Consider the following 20,199-nt stretch of genomic DNA (forward strand, 5'->3'; position numbering starts at 1 on the left):
GCTGTCCCGAAATTTCAATAGTAAATCTCACCATGATGTACAACGCCTCGCTCGTAACGTCAGCCAGTGGAGTTGGTTAGCATCCCTTTAACACTCTCTTTTCCAGCTAAATGATCACGTGACAAAACTCGCAGCTCTTCGCCGGATCTTCTCTATCTCCTCTCCTTAGAATAAGTTAGTTTAAGTGGGATTAAGTAGTGTGTAAGCCCAGGGACCGGTGAGCTTAGCAGTCTGGTCCCTTACGAACTTACCACTAATTTCCAAATTTTCCTTCAGGACTTTACTCAGAGGCACCCGGACATAATACACTACGTCACAAAAAGTATCCGGACACCTGCAGAACGGTACACTTTCATATTAGGTGCATTGTGCTGCCATCTACTGACAGATACTCCACATTAGCGACGTCAGTAGTCATTAGACATCGTGAGAGGACAGTATGGGGCGCTCCGCAGAATTCACAGACTTCAAACGTGGTCAGGTGACTGGGTGTTACTTGTGTCATACGACTGTACCCGAGATTGGCACACTCTTAAACACCCCTAGGTTCACTGTTTCCAATTTGATAGTAAAGTGGAAACGTGAAGGGACACGTACAGCTCAAATACGTACATGCCGACCTCGTCTGTTGACTGTCAGAGACAGCGACAGTTGAAGAGGGTTCTAATGTGTAATAGGCAGACATCTATCCAGAGCATCACACAGGAATTACAAACTGCACCAGGATTCATAGCAACTACTATGACAGTTAGGCGGGAGGCGAGAAAACTTGGTTGAGCGGCTGCTCATAAGTGACACATCACGGCGGTAAATGACAAACGACGCCTCGCTTGGTGTAACGAGCGTAAACATCGGACAATTGAACAGTGGAAAAATGTTGTGTGGAGTGGCGAATTACGGTACACAATGTGGCTATCCGATGGCAGGATGTGGGTACGGCGAATGGCCGGTCAAAGTCATCTGCCAGCCTGTGTAGTGCCAACAGTATAATTCGGTGGCGGTGCTGTTATGGTGTGGTCGTATTTTTCATCGAGGGGGCTTCCATTCCTCGTTCTTTTGCCTGGCACTATCACAGCACAGGACTAGACTGATGTTTTAAGCACCTTATTGCTTCCCACTGTTGAAGAGAAACTGGGGATGGTGATTGCATCTTCAACGCGATCGAAAACCTGTTCATAATGCACGGCCTACGGTGGAGTGGTTACACGACAATAACATCCCTGTGATGGACTGACCTTTGCAGAGTCCTGACCTAATCTCTGTAGAACACCTTTGGGATGTTTTGGAAAGCCGACTTCATGCCAGGCCTGACCGACCGACACCAGTATCTCTCCTCAGTGCAGCACTCCGTGAAGAGTGGGCTGCCTTTGCCCAAGAAACCTTCCAGCACCTGACAATGTATGGGTGAGAAACTGAAGCTGTCATCAAGGCTAAGGGTGGGACAACACCATATTGAATTCCAGCATTACCGATGGAGGGCGACACGAACTTATAGGTCATTTTCAGCCAGGTGCCGGGATACTTTTGTTGACATAGTGCTTGTGCGTACTGAGGGACTGTAGTGTCAGTGGTTCATTTGCAGCGGTTATCGCTCATTAGGTGTGGCTCAGGCAGCTTGTCTGTGTGCACTCTATTTCGAATCTGCAGTCAGTAACTGTGCTGAGTTGAGAGATGCATAGTGTGTGTAACTTCCATTGTAGGCTACAAGCACGCCCCACTGGCGAGGACGTACTCTTGTTGAACAAATTCAGTAATTAGGAAGGAGTCGCATTGTGGGTCTGCGGGAAGCTGGACAGTTGTATCGACGTATTGATGCACACGTTGGTTACAATTTATGCGAGGCATGGTGCCCAATCCTACAGCATCCAAGAACGTGATCCGGGCACATGTTGTACCTCCTGTGTCACTGGGGACCGTTAGGAAATGTCTGTTTGCAGTGGGATTCACATGACATGTGCCTCTGGCCAGGCTACAGCTGACACCGGGACACCGCCAAGCTGCCTACTATGGTGTAGCGAAGGAGTTGTATTGTTTTGCTACACCATCAACAGAAATTCGTTAAATATTTTAATGTACAAAGTGACTTGAAGTGTTGATACCACAGGTACAAATAGAGTGATTATTAGCCTTATAGATTTTCCTTAAAGGAAAACTTGACAGACTTATTCTTTCATGGGAAGCTCTATGTTTCCTTTTATTGGTATATAACATTTAAAGGTTCTTAATACTTAAGAACAAGAACATTACTTAGTTCTATTTTGTGTTTCAACAACCGAGTATATCTCGAAATTTCAAGTTACACCTGGGGATATATAAATTATATTTTCTATTTATGTATGATATACCCTTCTTTAGTGTGATCACTTGTCCCACTAACTCCTACTCAAATTCTTTTTTATTGCATCGTAGTTGAATCACCCTGCTTTTGGGTGAGTACTGCACAACTTACTTTTATTTGTATGTGCATGTTCCCCACCCTCAATTATTTCGTAAAAGTTGTACAGACCACTTCTATTGTGAATGGACCGAACCTATGATATAGCTCAGTCACTCCAGGACCTGCCTAGCCACATAATATCCAATTCCTCCGAAGTCCACATTCTTTGTAAACTTTATTTTTGTCAGACAGTACTGATCAGCATCTTCAACAAGTTTATTGACCAGGAATGAAGAGGTATGTTTATAGTTTTGGTGAATTTTACTCTGTTCTGATTTCCACATTTTCTTTCTTATGTCTCTGTGTATTCTTTATACATCTCACCATCCTTGCCCCACAGTATCAATAATTGTTTTCCTTTGCATTTCTCTCACACAAGTGTTTTTGATGTGTATCGATAATACTTCCTATTTAATCCACCAAGTTCTTTTAACATAATTTATGTGGGTCATTTAGTGTGTCATTCATTATTTCATTGATATCCTTTATTCCATGTCCTTTGCGTCAAGAGAGTAGGAATCTGTCCCGTTATACAGTTTCATACATCTGTTTTCTCTTCTGAGGACAGTCCCGTTAGTCATCATACATGAAATCCCTGCCAGTGGACTCCTACTGTTGTAGGTTGTAAATTTTACTATATAGGCAGTAAAGGAAGAGATCATTTGATAGGAACTTTGCATACAGACAGAGGAAGTATAGATTTGGTACTCCTAATGAAGAAGTAAGAAAAGGAAATAGAGAGACAGGTATGTCAGGATCAAAGAAGATAAGAAGACAGTAAGTAGCCAATGGATGGATTCCCCTACGACTTCCCAAGCCATGGACCTCATCTGCTGGAGGGGGAAATTGTTTGTAATTCCCTACAGAATGGACTTGCCACAGCTTCACCATAGCAAACACCCCAAAACTTGATCCTAACGAACACCTATGAAATGCAATGGAATAAGAAAGTATATTCACGTAAGTCATCATCAAAAATCAGTACAATTTCTGTGATCAGTCTATCCATCGGTCAAAACTCGATAGAGATGATATCACTACCCATATTAAGGTCCCCTAAAAAAATTTCACAAATCCAATCATTGTTTTACCACGTGATGGTAAGTAACCTGCCCCCTTGGTCAGCAATCTTACTCTAAAAGAATACTTAGCAGCTGATTAAATAACAATTAACAGTATTTGTTTAAATACTTTCACCATTAAGAACAATTGTTGTTGTTACTGGGTTTCTTTCTCATGTTTAATTTAATGGTGTCATATACCACTTTAACATAGAAATGTTATGTGATCCCTTTTCTTGACCTAGCAAACTGCTTTGGTATATGGAACATTTAAAACTTCGTAAGGACCACTAAAATGAGGGAAATACTTGGGTGTTTCTTTCTTCAAATTTGAGCTATGGTATACTTCCTTAACCAGTACCAAGTAATCCACAAGGAAATTAGGTGTCATAGCTTTTTAATTATATTTCTGCAGCTGTTTGTCTGCTGCTCATTGTAAATTTTCTTTTACTTCATCATCTAAGTTGTGTCCATGTACATTATTGCCATCATATGGCCATGTACACAATTTAACAGTGGCTCATCTATGAATTTATCTTGCAGTATTTCGATGGGAGATAAACCAGTAAACAAATTTGGAAATTCATTAAGTATTACTAGAAACTCTGGCATTTTCTGTGACCTAATTGTATGTCTGCTTGAACAGTATGTCCTACATAACCTACCAATTTCTTTTATGATATGTTTGCAAGGGTTGGATTTTGGGTTATATTTAGATATGGTTATGTGATCTATTTCTCTCAATACTAAGAATTCCTTAAAGTTATAGCTTATTAACTATGGACCATCATTGATTAAAAGACTGTTCAGTTTCCCGACATTGGCAACATAATTATGCATTGTTTTAGCTTGTTTGATTGACTATAAAGTTACATATTTCGACAAACATTTAACCAGTACATAAACATATGTAACTTCACCTCTACTAGTTGGCAAAGGCCAGTAAAAATTCAATATTGTTAAATCATGCAAATCATTTGGTATAGTTGGATACGTTGTATAATCTATGTATGCCCTTATTATATTCTATTATTTTCTGACAGCCTGGCATGTTCGTATCACTTGTGTGACTTTTTTTCTCAAACCTTTAAAATTCATATTTGATATACATTTACAAATTCCAAAATGTCCATATCCATTGTGTATGAATGCCATTAACTGTAATTCAGTACTTTGGGGAATATATAGTTTCTGTAAAGGAATGTTGAATGAGGATAGAAACTGTCAGGATGCGCTGTATTATAACTAGTCCGAGTTTCCCAAGTGATTTATTATGTCAAGCTACAGTGCCCCCATTCCTCTCAGTCTGCATCACCAGATCCTGCAATTCTGAGGACACCACATTGTTAACCGCGAAACGGCTTGACACGGAAAGGCTGCCTCAGCGACCCATGCAACGCACTGCTGTGTGTCAGCCTTGTACGACCGGCGAGTTGTGACGAAGTCAGGATGCGCCGGCAATCGACTCAAAGGTATTCGTCCCTGCCTCAGCGCCGTTCGCTGGCAGCCCACTGCTTGCTTCTTCCACATCTACACTCCTGGAAATTGAAATAAGAACACCGTGAATTCATTGTCCCAGGAAGGGGAAACTTTATTGACACATTCCTGGGGTCAGATACATCACATGATCACACTGACAGAACCACAGGCACGTAGACACAGGCAACAGAGCATGCACAATGTCGGCACTAGTACAGTGTATATCCACCTTTCGCAGCAATGCAGGCTGCTATTCTCCCATGGAGACGATCGTAGAGATGCTGGATGTAGTCCTGTGGAACGGCTTGCCATGCCATTTCCACCTGGCGCCTCAGTTGGACCAGCGTTCTTGCTGGACGTGCAGACCGCGTGAGACGACGCTTCATCCAGTCCCAAACATGCTCAATGGGGGACAGATCCGGAGATCTTGCTGGCCAGGGTAGTTGACTTACACCTTCTAGAGCACGTTGGGTGGCACGGGATACATGCGGACGTGCATTGTCCTGTTGGAACAGCAAGTTCCCTTGCCGGTCTAGGAATGGTAGAACGATGGGTTCGATGACGGTTTGGATGTACCGTGCACTATTCAGTGTCCCCTCGACGATCACCAGTGGTGTACGGCCAGTGTAGGAGATCGCTCCCCACACCATGATGCCGGGTGTTGGCCCTGTGTGCCTCGGTCGTATGCAGTCCTGATTGTGGCGCTCACCTGCACGGCGCCAAACACGCATACGACCATCATTGGCACCAAGGCAGAAGCGACTCTCATCGCTGAAGACGACACGTCTCCATTCGTCCCTCCATTCACGCCTGTCGCAACACCACTGGAGGCGGGCTGCACGATGTTGGGGCGTGAGCGGAAGACGGCCTAACGGTGTGCGGGACCGTAGCCCAGCTTCATGGAGACGGTTGCGAATGGTCCTCGCCGATACCCCAGGAGCAACAGTGTCCCTAATTTGCTGGGAAGTGGCGGTGCGGTCCCCTACGGCACTGCGTAGGATCCTACAGTCTTGGCGTGCATCCGTGGGTCGCTGCGGTCCGGTCCCAGGTCGACGGGCACGTGCACCTTCCGCCGACCACTGGCGACAACATCGATGTACTGTGGAGACCTCACGCCCCACGTGTTGAGCAATTCGGCGGTACGTCCACCCGGCCTCCCGCACGCCCATTATACGCCCTCGCTCAAAGTCCGTCAACTGCACATACGGTTCTCGTCCACGCTGTCGCGGCATGCTACCAGTGTTAAAGACTGCGATGGAGCTCCGTATGCCACGGCAAACTGGCTGACACTGACGGCGGCGGTGCACAAATGCTGCGCAGCTAGCGCCATTCGACGGCCAACACCGCGGTTCCTGGTGTGTCCGCTGTGCCGTGCGTGTGATCATTGCTTGTACAGCCCTCTCGCAGTGTCCGGAGCAAGTATGGTGGGTCTGACACACCGGTGTCAATGTGTTCTTTTTTCCATTTCCAGGAGTGTATTTCTCCACACTGAATTGCTAGCTGAAAGAATACAACTCTTTTGAAGTCCCTTCACGCACTTTCCGCGACATATGCACAGGTATCCCCCTCAAAAATACATGAAGCGCCTTTTGCTCAGCCTCCTGCAACAGAACACCATTCGCTTCATCACTCTGACCCAACTCGTAAGTATACTCGTTAATTTCTCTTGTTCTGTCCGAAAATTTCCCTACCCTCTCCCCCTGTCTCTTTGTCATTGTACTCAACCTCTCCCTAGAGTACTGAGCGCTTTCCTGTTTCTTGTACCTGTGTAAAAGCCCCTCCTTCAACTGCTTAAACTGTCCTGCTTTCCTTAAAGCCTAGAACACCTTACATATGTCTTCACTTCACCCATTACTCTAATCTTGGCTGCATGTAACAACTGTTCATCAGACCAACCATTTATCACAGCTGAAGTTTCCAAGTCCTCCATAAACGAACGCACATCCTCAGATCCCTTGCCAGAAAACGGAATAATCAAACTCGCGGCAGCTGGATCGATCTCCTGCTACAGCACCCTAGGCAAAAACGACTGATCAGATGCAGTTTCCCGCTCACTTCTAGATGTTAATTCACTTCCCAACTTGGTATTGAACTACCTTTTCCAACAAAATCCGTACCGTTTCTGGTTCTGACACACCATGCATCGCTGACTTTGCCATTGTGTTGCTTTCATTCTCATCTGCTGCTGCATGTAACCAGTGTTGTGACATGCCGCACCGTCCAGGAGAGCTGTCACACTTGAATGCCTTGTAAATATACTGGACACGTGGCTGTGCACCTCTGTCTTGCTAACGCGCCTCTCCGAGTCATGTACTCAGAACACCTGGGTTGGGCCAGTGGGCCCTTTCTGCCTGTAACTTGCACCATGGAAACCGCTGCGTTTACTCTTTTCAGCCGGTCTATGGCCCTGCGGCCTCCATTCTACTTCACAACCACTTATAGCGCAACTTACCGTCAACAGGCCCGCACCTGTCTGTAACTTGTGACTCAGAAATATTGCACCGAAGCCAACCTTTTACTATCTTAAACGGTGGTGCCACTACGTTTCCATCCAGAAGTGTTTTGATGTTCCCACCAAAATAATATCCTTCAGTGTATCTGGTTTCAATATAAAATTGTTGACAAAAAAGGACCCAGCACATTAACCTGCAACGGGAATTCCACTGTTAAATGCAGAGGAGAGAGCAGATAGGTGGAAAGAATACATTGAAAGCCTCTATGACGGTGAAGATTTGTCTGATGTGATAGAGGAAGAAACATGAGTCGATTTAGAAGAGATAGGGGATCCAGTATTAGAATCGGAATTTAAAAGAGCTTTGGAGGACTTACGGTCAAATAAGGCAGAAGGGATAGATAACATTCCATCAGAATTTCTAAAATCACTGGGGGAAGTGGCAACAAAACGACTATTCACGTTGGTGTGTAGAATATATGAGTCTGGCGACATACCATCTGACTTTCGGTAAAGCATCATCCACACAATTCCTAAGACGGCAAGAGCTGACAAGTGCGAGAATTATCGCACAATCAGCTTAACAGCTCATGCATCGAAGCTGCTTGCAAGAATAATACACAGAAGAATGGAAAAGAAAATTGAGAATGCGCTAGGTGACGATCAGTTTGGCTTTAGGAAAAGTAAAGGGACGAGAGAGGCAATTCTGACGTTACGGCTAATAATGGAAGCAAGGCTAAAAAAAAATTCAAGACACTTTCATAGGATTTGCGACCTGGAAAAAGCGTTCGACAATATAAAATGGTGCAAGCTGTTCGAGATTCTGAAAAAAGTAGGGGTAAGCTATAGGGAGAGATGGGTCATATACAATATGTACAACAACCAAGAGGGAATAATAAGAGTGGACGATCAAGAACGAAGTGCTCGTATTAAGAAGGGTGTAAGACAAGGCTGTAGCCTTTTGCCCCTACTCTTCAATCTGTACATCGAGGAAGCAATGATGGAAATAAAAGAAAGGTTCAGGAGTGGAATTAAAATACAAGGCGAAAGGATATCATTGATACGATTCGCTGATGACATTGCTATCCTGAGTGAAAGTGAAGAAGAACTAAATGATCTGCTGGACGGAATGAACAGTCTAATGAGTACACAGTATGGTTTGAGATTAAATCGGAGAAAGACGAAGGTAATGAGAAGTAGTAGAAATGAGAACAACGAGAAACTTAACATCAGGATTGATGGTCACGAAGTCAACGAATTCTGCTACCTAGGCAGTAAAATAACCAATGACGGACGGAGCAAGGAGGACATCAACAGCAGACTCTCTATGGCAAAATAGCATTTCTGGCCAAGAGAAGTCTACTAATATCAAATACCGGCCTTAATTTGAGGAAGAAATTTCTGAGGATGTACGTCTGGAGTACACCATTGTATAGTAGTGAAACATGGACTGTGGGAAAACCGGAACAGAAGAGAATCGAAGCATTTGAGATGTGGTGCTATAGACGAATGTTGAAAATTAGGTGGACTGATAAGGTAAGGAATGAGGAGGTTCTACGCAGAATCGGAGAGGAAAGGAATATGTGGAAATCACTGATAGGGAGAAGGGACATCTCCTAAGACATGAGGGAATGACTTCCATGGTACTAGAGGGAGCTGTAGAGGACAAAAACTGTAAAGGAAGACATAGATTGGAATACGTCAAGCAAATAATTAAGGACGTAGGTTGGAAGTGTTACTATGAGATGAAGAGGTTAGCACAGGAAAGGAATTCGTGGCGGGCCGAATCAAACCAGTCAGTAGACTGATGACCAAAAAAAACTTAGAAACGAATGTAGCTGTTTTATGTTTCTTGCTTCTGAACACTCTTTGATCGCTCTAATTCTTTTAGGGTCAGGTTTAATACTGTTCACTCTTAGAAGAAGTCCTAGGAAATTCAGCTCTTCTCTACCGAAATGTGACTTACATACTTTGATAGTGATACACTTTCCTCAAAACTTGTTTAGGGTTTTCATCAAAAACTTACATGTTCTTCCCAATTGCTTGAATCCAAAAGGGTAATCTAAATGTTTACTGTGTACCTGAAGCAACTCTCTCTGTAAACTTAGACCTCGTGCTCTGATAACAACTGATATTGAAATATTCCCTCTAATTGGGAGTACTTAAATATGGTATGATCTTCCATCATACAAAAATGTAGTATACCTGTATAGTTCAGGTTATTCACTTGATTTTATTTGCCAGAAACCAGATGCTGAATCCACTAAGGTAAAATAAGTAGCTTTTACAAATTTAGCTAATAACTCATCTCTGGTGACAGGCCTGTCTCTTTCTGTTTCGATGTGTTTATTTAAAATCCTCACATCAAGAACAAGATGGGCACAGCCTGTACTTTTCTTTACGACTAGTACAGGATTATTATAAGCACTAATTGTTGTTGATGTTGTTGTTGTTGTTGTTGTGGGTTTCAGTCCAGAGACTTCGCCATAAGATGGGTAGTATGACACTTGCTGAAACGTCGCGAGATATCAACGCTACCACCTGGCTGGAGACCCAAGAAACCTTCATCAATCCAGAGACTGATGTTCATCTTATATCGTCCTTTGGAGACACTGTCCATTATGCTCAACTGCTCTTGCAGGTCCTTTGCTGTCTGTGACAGAATTACAGTGTCGTCGGCAAACCTCAAAGTTATTATTTTTTCTCCATGGATTTTAATTCCTACTCCAAATTTGTCTTTTGTTTCCTTTACTGCTTGCTCAATATAGAGATTGAATAAGATCAGGGGTAGGCTACAACCCTGTCTCACTCCTTTCTCAATCACTCTTTCCCTTTTGTACCCCTCGATTCTTATAACTGCCATTTGGTTTCTGTACAAATAGTAAATAGCCTTTTCGTCCCTGTATTTTACCCCTGCCGCCTTCAGAATTTGAAAGAGAGTATTCCAGTCAACATTGTCAAAAGCTTTCTCGAAGTCTACAAATGATAGATATGTAGGTTTGCCTTTCCTTATCCTATCTTCTAAGGTACGTCGTAGGGGCAGTAAGCCTTGCGTGTTCCAACATTTCTACGTAATCCAAACTGATCTTCCCTGACGTCAGCTTCTATCAGATTTTCTACTTGTCTGTAAAGAATTTGTGTTAGTGTTTTGCAGCTGAGACTTATTAAACCGGTAGTTCGACAATTTTCACACCTGTCAACAGCTCCTTTCTTTGGTATTGGAATTATTATATTCTTCTTAAAGTCTGAGGGCTTTTTGCCTGTCTGATACATCTTGCTAACCAAATGGAAGAGAGTTGTCATGGCTGGCTCACCCAGGGCTGTCACTAGTTCTAAGGAATGTTATCTACTCCTGGGCCTTGTTTCCACTTAGGTCTTCCAGTACTCTGTCAGACTCTTCGTGCAGTATCATATCTCCCATTTCACCTTCATCTATGTCCTCTTCCATTACCATAATTTGTCCTCAAGCATAACCGCCTTGTATAGTCCCTCTGTATACTCCTTCCTACTTTCTGCTTTCCCCTCTTTGCTTAGGGCTGGTTTTCCATTTGAGCTCTTGATATTCATATAGGTGGTTCTCTTTTCTCCAACAGTCTCTCTAAATTTGTTGTAGGTAGCATCTATCTTACCCCTAGTGATATACAAGGTGGTCCATTGATAGTGACCGGTACAAATATCTCACGAAATAAACATCAAACGAAAAAACTACAAAGAACGAAACTCGTCTAGCTTGAAGGGGGAAACCAGATGGCGCTATGGTTGGCCCGCTAGGTGGCGCCTCCATAGGTCAAACGGATATCAATTGCGTTCTTTTAAATAGAAACCCCCATTTTTATTACGTATTCGTGTAGTACGATAAGCAATATGATTGCTTTAGTTGGACCACTTTTTTCGCTTTGTGATAGATGGCGCTGTAATGTCACAAACGCATAAGTACGTGGTATCACGTAACATTCCGCCAGTGCTTACGGTATTTGCTTCGTGATACATTACCAGTGTTAAAATGGACCGTTTACCAATTGCGGAAAAGGTCGATATCGTGTTGGTGTATGGCAATTGTGATCAAAATGCCCAAGGGGCGTGTGCTATGTATGCTGCTCGGTATCCTGGACGACAACATCCAAGTGTCCGGACCGTTCGCCGGGTAGTTACGTTATTTAAGGAAAACAGAAAGTGTTCAGCCACATGTGAAACGTCAGCAACGACCTGCAACAAATGATGATGCCCAAGTAGGTGTTTTGTAGGCGTTGAGAATGCTTCATCAACATCAATTGCACCCGTACCATATTTCTAGGCACCAGGAATTGCATGGCGACGACTTTGAACGTCGTGTGCAGTTCTGCTACGCGACGATGACAGATTTTTTGCACGCGTTCTATTTGGCGACGAAGAGTCATTCACCAACAGCGGTAACGTAAACCGGCATAATATGCGCTATTGGGCAACGGAAAATCCACGATGTCTGCGACAAGTGGAACATTAGCGACCTTGGCGGGTTATTTTATGGTGCGGCATTATGGGAGGAAGGATAATTGTCCCCCATTTTATCGATGGCAATCTAAATGGTGGAATGTATGCTGATTTCCTGCGTAATGTACTACCCATGTTAGTGATAGATGTTTCACTGAATGACAGAACGGCGATGTATTTCCAACGTGACGGATGTCCGGCACATAGCTCGCGTGTGGTTGAAACAGTATTGAATACCATATTTCATGACACGTGGATTGGTCGTCGGAGCACGTTCGCCGGATCTGACGTCCCTGGATTTCTTTCTGGGGGGAAAGTTGAAGGATATTTGCTATCGTGATCCACCGATAACGCCTGATAACGTACGCCAGCGCATTGTCAATGCATATGCGAACATTATGGAAGGCGAACTACTCGCTGTTGAGAGGAATGTCGTTACACGTATTTCCAAATGTATTGAGGTTGACGGACATCATTTCGAGCATTTATTGCATTAATGTGATATTTACAGGTAATCACGCTATAACAGCATGCGTTTTCAGAAATGATAAGTTCACAAAGGTACATGTATCACATTGGAACAACCGACATAAAATGTTCAAACGTACCTACGTTCTGTATTTAAATTTAAAAACCTACCTGTTACCAACTGTTCGTCTAAAATTGTGAGCCATATGTTTGTGACTATTACAGTGCCATCTATCACAAAGCGAAAAAAGTGGTCCAACTAAAACATTCATATTTCTTTACGTACTACACGAATATGTAATAAAAAATGCAGCTGATATCCCTTTGACCTATGGCAGCGCCATCTAGCGGGCCAACCATAGCGTCATCTGGTTTCCCCCTTCAAGCTAGAGAAGTTTCGTTCTTTGTAATTTTTTCGTTTGATGTTTATTTCGTGAGATATTTGTACCGGTCACTATCAATGGACCAACCAGTATCCTTCTACATCCGTACATTTGTCCTCTAGCCATCCCTGCTTAGCAATTTTGCACTTCGTGTCAATCTCAATGAGACGTTTTTATTCCTTGTCGTCTGCTTCATTTACTACATTTTTCTAATTTGTTCTTTCATCAGTTAAATTCAGTATCTTTTGTGTTACCCAAGGATTTCTACTGGCCCTCATCTTTTTACCTACTTGATCCTCTGCTACCTTCACCATTTCATCTCTCAAAGCTACCCATTCGTCCTCTATTGATTTGTTTCCTCTGTTCTTGTGAATCGTTCCCTAATGCTCCCATTGAAACTCTCTACAACCTCATATTCTTTCAGTTTATCCAGGTTCCATCACCTTAAAAATCCTACCTCTTTGCTGTTTCTTCAGTTTTAATCTACAGTTCATAACCACAGCGTGGATATGTAGACAAGGAAAAAAATTTCTCGTATTTCCTTGTTAAAAAATAGACTTCCTCCTCGATTAAAATACACTTTTCCATGTTTAGTGACAGTGTATCTTCCCTCGGAATCGTAAAACTTTTCAATCCTTTGAATGGTAAAGTTTTATAAACAGGTGTAGAGCTTCCCACAACTTTAGGAAGCGAACCCCAGAAAAAAATGCGTTGATTTGCAGCAATATGTACGCTATATATTTTCATATTGCGAAAGTACGTTGTCGAATTCCACCAAACACAGAACGTTAGTTTTCGAAGTATTGAAATCGGGATGCGATGCGCTATTGTAAGCCCATCATAGCTCAAGTCACGTGATCTTGCCAGCCGATGAGGGCGCATACTCACCGCGTTTACATGGGGCTTCCAAAAGCGGATTTCGTAAACTGATTTCCCAATACTGCTTTTGGATGGTGATGTAAACACTTCAGAATCGATCGTGGAAATCCGCTTCTGGTTGCCGATTTTCCAGTTCTGCAATCGAGTTCCACTCCCACGTAAACGCAGCCGGTTTAGAAACGTGCTTGCGCTGTCAGGTTCCGACCTGTTTTCTAAAAATTTCGGCTAATATTGATTGGCTTTTTGTATAGTCAATGATAAGTAGAAACATTAGACCGAAGCTGTTTAACACCCGTCGAATTTAAGAGAAATAGCGATGGCGTTGACTAAATCATAGACTGTATCAGCTGTTTTCTAGGCGCCGTAATTAAGTGGGCTAGCAAATCCGCTTCAGACCTTAACATGTAAACATGACAGCGGATAACGGTTTCTGAAATTCGGTTATCGTCTGTCGGAAGATGTGTCACATGTAAACGTAGTGATTCAGAGCGTAGGACAGGTGATGTAGTCAACATCACTGTTAAGTACCGCGAACACACAAATAGGAAAAGTTAATGGTTTAAATTGATTGTCCCGTATTAGAGAAACTCTAGACTGTGTACGCCCGTGGTCTAGCAGTAGCGTGCGTTTTGTCTGTCTACAATGTCTGTGGATCGAGATCAGGTGGCGCCTCTTCTGTCTGAATGCTGAACACGTGAACGTAGTGGAGGCGCAGATTCAATCTGTTTCGCTTTCTGAGTCTGAGAGTCATCAGAGGTTGCCGTAAACGTGCAAGAGATCTAGAGCCACTGAGACAGATAGGTACCTACTGCCCAGAATATCCTCAAGTGATGGAGAATAATTCACATTATGTTTCTATAAGGTGTGTTACATTTTTCTACATCTGACTACTATCTACATCTACGTAAACACTCCGCAGGCCACCGTACGATGCGTGGTGAAGGGTACCCTGTAGCACTACTTGTCCTTTCCTTTCTTTCTCCACTCGCAAACAGAGCGAGGGAAAAAACGACGGTTCTCAAAATTTTCTCAATAGTGTTTCTCGAAAAGAAAGTCGCCCAGACATTTAAATGCCTTGACTGTGTCAAGCCGGACGATAGTAATACTGTATCAGAATATTGCCGATTTGAACTTCCTACTCATCCGCATTTACTTAAATTTTTCGACATTGGGGGCTAGCTGTCATTCATCACACCAACTGGAAATTGGTCTAAGTCGTCCTGTAGCTTCTTGCAGTTACTCAACTTCGACATTTCTACCCTACACCACGGCGTCATCAGCATCAAACACAGATTGCTGCCCACCCAGTCAGCCAAATCTTTTGTGTAAACAGAGAACAAGACAAGTGTATTCTACCGACGTGGGAGTTTTGCGGGTATGGTACAGGGTCATAATGTCTCAAACTACTGCTTCTGGAAAACCAACGTTTCGGCCATGGTTGCAGCGGCCTTCCTCTGTGTTTACTGGTCAGTAGACGCAGACGATGACGGCTGCAACCGTGGCCGAAACGTTGGTTTTTCTCCAGCAGCAGCAGTTTGATACGTTATGATGCAGTACATTACCCAGAAAACTTTTATGTCGACTGACTCGGGCCGCGGAAGCATGCGAAATTGTATGTGTATTCTAGTTTTTGTAGTTTTTGAAAGATAACAGGAAAAAAATCATCGTGGACTGGAGATACTACGCTAGGACAAGCTTTCAGCATGTAGAGCCATGTTCGGTTGCGAAAATAATATCGGTGAGTGATGAAAGAGTTTCGAGATTTCACAACAAAATGGCTGTTGGCCGTTACTGTTACCAGTCGGTATATCCATTGCGTGTCTTGCTTTCTTCAGAATCATACAGAATTGATAAGTTTACGGCAGGGCAGTGTGCCGTCGATTTGAGAAAGTTCATTTTTTTTCCGAGTGACGATGGGAAGGGTGAAGGGAAGCGGACACAGGTGAACTCCTGTGCCCATCGTTGTGTGGGTGATGGATTCCATTTTAGGGGAGATTCAAAAGATATCGCAAATATTGAAGGCGCTCATGCAGGACTCGCAACGCAACGGCTTTAGGGTAGCATCTGACAACCTACAAAGCAACACTGAATCAGGAAGAGCGTTGGAAGGTCAGGAACAACAACGACAGTCGATGCACATGCGTTTTAAGTTCAGAAAAGGTAATGCACTGTTTATTCAGAAGCGTTAAACACTACGGAAGGTGTTTCTAATGGCGAACTCCGTATTCAGTATAGGAATAACATCTTTGTAGAAAATTCTGGTTCACTCTGCCAAGTACAGATGGTAACGAACTAACCTCTTCATATGCTGTGCTTTGTCTAATCCACAATTTGAACACCTTCAGGCCTGCACAAAACTGTTGAGTAAAGAAGACATTTGATAAACCTAAGAGGCGTGTGGAATCATTGTCCTGGTGCCCATAACACTCGAAAGCTTTCACTGCTTCAGATTTACTTCGACACAAGTTCATATTCTTATGTTGTTGTATTTCGACTTCTCTATCAGCTCCTTCATTTTACGCACAGTCTTTTGAATTGCCCTGTGTACCGTAATTTTACTTTCAAATTTCCTGCATATTCTTATTAAATTTAGGAAAAATTTTATTAAAACGTCTGCTATGTACTGCCACTCTATGTAATGGTTCTATCTTGTCCCTGCTGTTCCTTCTGCTCTGCAGATCTGACATGCCTACATAAAACATAACATTCGTTTAGAAGCCTGTTCGATAAACACACGGCACATGGATATTGCTACTAGCGCTATTATTTGAACTGTGCAGTAAGAAGTGAATGAGCAGAAGTGAAAGGATACGGGAATGCATCACAAGTGCTGTTGCGCCACAGGTCGTGGAGAGAAGCTAAGAAAAAGAGAAATAATCTCGGTTCTTTCTTTAGGTTCCCACAGACACTGCTTTTAAGAGTGTGTAACACACAGAACAGGTGATTACTGAGTGGAGTGAAGTGAGAGCCAGGCACAGCGCATGGTGGTGACAGAGGTACGCAGGCACTCACCAGACGCGTCCCGCGGTGCAGCAGCCAGCGCAGTGGCGGTCGGCCGCTGCCTCCGCCTCTCGCCCTCCCGCCCTGGCCGCGGCTGGCCGCCGCCTCCCCTCTGCCGCAGCCCTCCCTCCTCCCCCCCCCCTTCCACCCACTCGTCTGGCGTTTGAGCAATACCTCACGCCACAGACGCCAAGGCCACACTGGTGATTAGAGATGGGCACAACTGTTCTTTTCAGAGATCGGATCAGAACTGTTCAGTCCCTGAAATGAACTAGCTCTTTTTCATGACTCACCACTCATTCACTATAGAAAATAAATGGAAGGCACATTGCCCTTTAAACTTGGCTTATTCCAGTACTATACCTGTATTTTGACCTTATTTGATCCTATTTTGAAGTAACACAGATAATGAGTAAAAATTTTGTATTGTTTATTGAAATTTCCACGATATGACAAACTATTTGATTATTGATTTATTTTGTACTATCGTGGTTTCTGGGTGATCGGAAAATGTTGTAACTTGAGATTTACATTAACAATATATTTGGCTATAATGTATTAAAATTTCATTAACCTCGTACAAATACATCGCAAGCCATCTTCCTTCCGAAGACGCCTAAAATCGCAAAATCCGTACCAGAATAAGAAAAAATATATATAAATTTGACTGTAAGATTAAAGTGCTGCATATAACCTTACGCAGAATAAAACAAGGAAAATATTGGTGTATCACATTTTGCGATACGTTTATCGGTTCGCTCGTAATTAAAGTGTAAATTCGAGTGTCCATAATAAAAATCCTATAGTAAGAGGAGTCGTCAGGAACCTAAACTGATCAGTTTAAACAAATAAAAAAAAACAATAAAAACAAATGATGTGTACATAACATAATAATGTAATATACATAGCGGTATTACTACGAAGAACAATATCCAGTAGAGACGAACTCCGATGCAGAGGCGCTAAGTCAAGCAGGTCGAGCTGCGAGCTGTATTACTGCGTGAGCTAAGACCCCAGAGACCAGAGTGACACCTGAGTTGCTTTGCTCAACACTCTGGCTAGAGTCGAGAATGGTGGGGAGAGCGTTGAGCGGGCGAGTTCCGAGGGTGGGGGGAGCGGTGAACGGCCACAAGTCACCCGCTCCGAGACAAATCATCCGTTCTCTTGTGAGCTGGTTGCTGCAAGTAGTTCTTATGTTCTCCGCTAGGAGGCTATCTGTCCTGTTGCTCGCATCAACTGCCCAGATGGCAGAACGTGTGACTGAAACGATCGCTGACGGAGTGCGATGCTAAGTTAAGCTGCGCCAGACACTGCACGTGGCAGAGGAAGCACAGAGACAGCACGGCATATGTGAAACACAAAATCCAATGGGGCACTGCACAATGCAGGCAGCCATGGTAGAAGCAGGGCAGAGGCCGGCACTGGCTGTGTTGTGTGGCTTTTAGTGTGCTCTGACCAGCAGAGGCCCCGCTGATATGCTCCGTCTCTCTCTCTCTCTCTCTCTCTCTCTCTCTCTCTCTGCTGTGGGGAACCGTTTGGAGCTACCGTTCTTTTCTTCTGAATCACTGATTGTTCACTCCTTTGAAAGATTCATTTCTATGAATCAGTTCAGGAGCGGATCCCCCATCTCTAATGGTGATTACTGCGATTGTTCTCCTGCGCGTTGTAAACCCGCAGTCTCTTCCGATTCGTCTCTATGATGGCCACAAATGTGTCCACCACGAGCTCATCTTTCCATCTCAGTGACTTTCAGTCATCTCCTCTGAGATACGTACGCCAGGCAGATCATTTATCACAGGAGAAGTCATGCACACTACATTATACTACCACTTCACAACGTGTAAAGCAAACTTTCACACTAATCAAAATACTGAGTGCTGCAGCGGCTCCTAAGATTTTTGCCAGTAAAATAATGAAAAAGGGCCTACTTTGTAGAGCAACGCTATCTATTATGAGGAACCTTACGAAACAGAATGAATGGAGAAACTCTCATTTATAAATAACTTGAATTATCGGTTTCGCCTGCGAGAGCATTGTAAATAACATCGTTGGTTTATTAGCGTTCCGTGATTTTTGACATACTTGTAGATATCGTGACTTTACTAATGATTTCTTTTCCTGATAGTAGGTTTGACTTCGGAAGGACGTATTTTCAAATGAGGTGTACTTCCATCTTAAAAAAATAGAAACGACAGCTGCTATTCGTGCGAGATATCAGAAAATATTAAGTTGTCTCAATATACGCTCCTGTAAGACACTGAATTTATATTGCAGTAGTGGAGCACTGAGATGAACGTTTTTAGTAAATATTAATTGTTGTCTTAAAAAGTAAAATTTTTCTTATTTCTGAAGTGAATGTTATGCCCATCTTTCCTCTCCTCATAATTACAATACAGAGTGCAAGCAAACAGAAGACTCAGGACTTTGAACGCTAGGTAGTACTGAGCGATCCCTGTTTAGTAACACGGTCTTCTCGGATGAACAGGTTCCTTTAGTGGAAAGCGAAAGATCGTGGAACTTGCCCTACCAACACAGACTGTCTCAGCTGTTCAGAATCGGATCCGTCTGACCTGCTCTCCAAGGACAGCGTCAAGAATTTTTCAGAGCTACATTACGATGCAGATCTTGACGAGCTGTTTGTTTCTTACGCTGGCTGCTAAGAAGAACTTTAGCCTTGGCTGCGCTCGATTGCACTCTGGAAACGCCACGCATTACCGCAAAATTAATAGCTTACTCTTTTACAGCCAATAACTGAGATCCACAGCACTAAATATTTTATTTTTGAAGAAAAAGACCATTTCAATTTTCTTATTCAAAATTAATACCAAAGGACAGGTTTATTTAAATCATTTAATACTAGAAAGGAAAGAGGACCTGGTAGGAGTAGGGAACAGTAGATACAATCAATTTTGCAGCGGAAAGTTTCGAGTTTGCCTGTCCGTCTGTTCTTTTTGCCCTTGTCAGGAATACTTAATAATTTTTCTAGTCACCGAGGGAGGGTCGTTAGAACATCAACACCTATTCTACTAGTGTCTATGCCATCTATTCCGAGGAGCATACAGTCAACAACGTTCTTCAATAATGCTGTATGCAGGGTGACAAGCACTGAACCATATGAAATAAAATCGTCATAACTTCTGAACGGTTTGCGTTAGGACGTTCAAACTGCGCGGTTGGCCGCGGGTAATGATGGGCCACTTTCGCCGGCCTGGGTGCCCGAGCGGTTCCAGGCGCTAGAATCTGGAACCGCGTGACCGCTACGGTCGCAGGTTCGAATCCTGCCTCGGGCATGGATGTGTGTGATGTCCTTAGGTTAGTTAGGTTTAAATAGTTCTAAGTTCTAGGGGACTGATGACCTCAGATGTTAAGTCCCATAGTGCTCAGAGCCATTTGAACCAATGGGCCACTTTCATCTGGATGGTTTCGCCGCGCGGGATTAGCCGAGCGGTCTTGGGCACTGCAGTCATGGACTCTGCGACTGGTCCCGGCGGAGGTTCGAGTCCTCCCTCGGACATGGGTGCGTGTGTTTGTCCTTAGGATAATTTAGATTAAGTAGTGTGTAAGCTTAGG

General features: G+C 43.4%; 1 protein-coding gene across 1 annotated transcript in view; it reads right to left on the reverse strand.

Annotated features, from left to right (window-relative positions):
• The window catches only part of LOC126108543 (GA-binding protein subunit beta-1-like), a 144,105-nt gene extending 127,421 nt beyond the window's left edge, over positions 1–16,684 (reverse strand). Inside the window, exon 1 of the mRNA XM_049913830.1 lies at positions 16,642–16,684. The gene's annotated coding sequence lies outside the window, so the exon portion shown is untranslated. The remainder of the gene's footprint in view (positions 1–16,641) is intronic.
• Between the last annotated feature and the right edge of the window lie 3,515 nt (positions 16,685–20,199).

This window comes from Schistocerca cancellata, chromosome 11, assembly GCF_023864275.1.
Source record: "Schistocerca cancellata isolate TAMUIC-IGC-003103 chromosome 11, iqSchCanc2.1, whole genome shotgun sequence".
Lineage (NCBI taxonomy): Eukaryota > Metazoa > Arthropoda > Insecta > Orthoptera > Acrididae > Schistocerca > Schistocerca cancellata.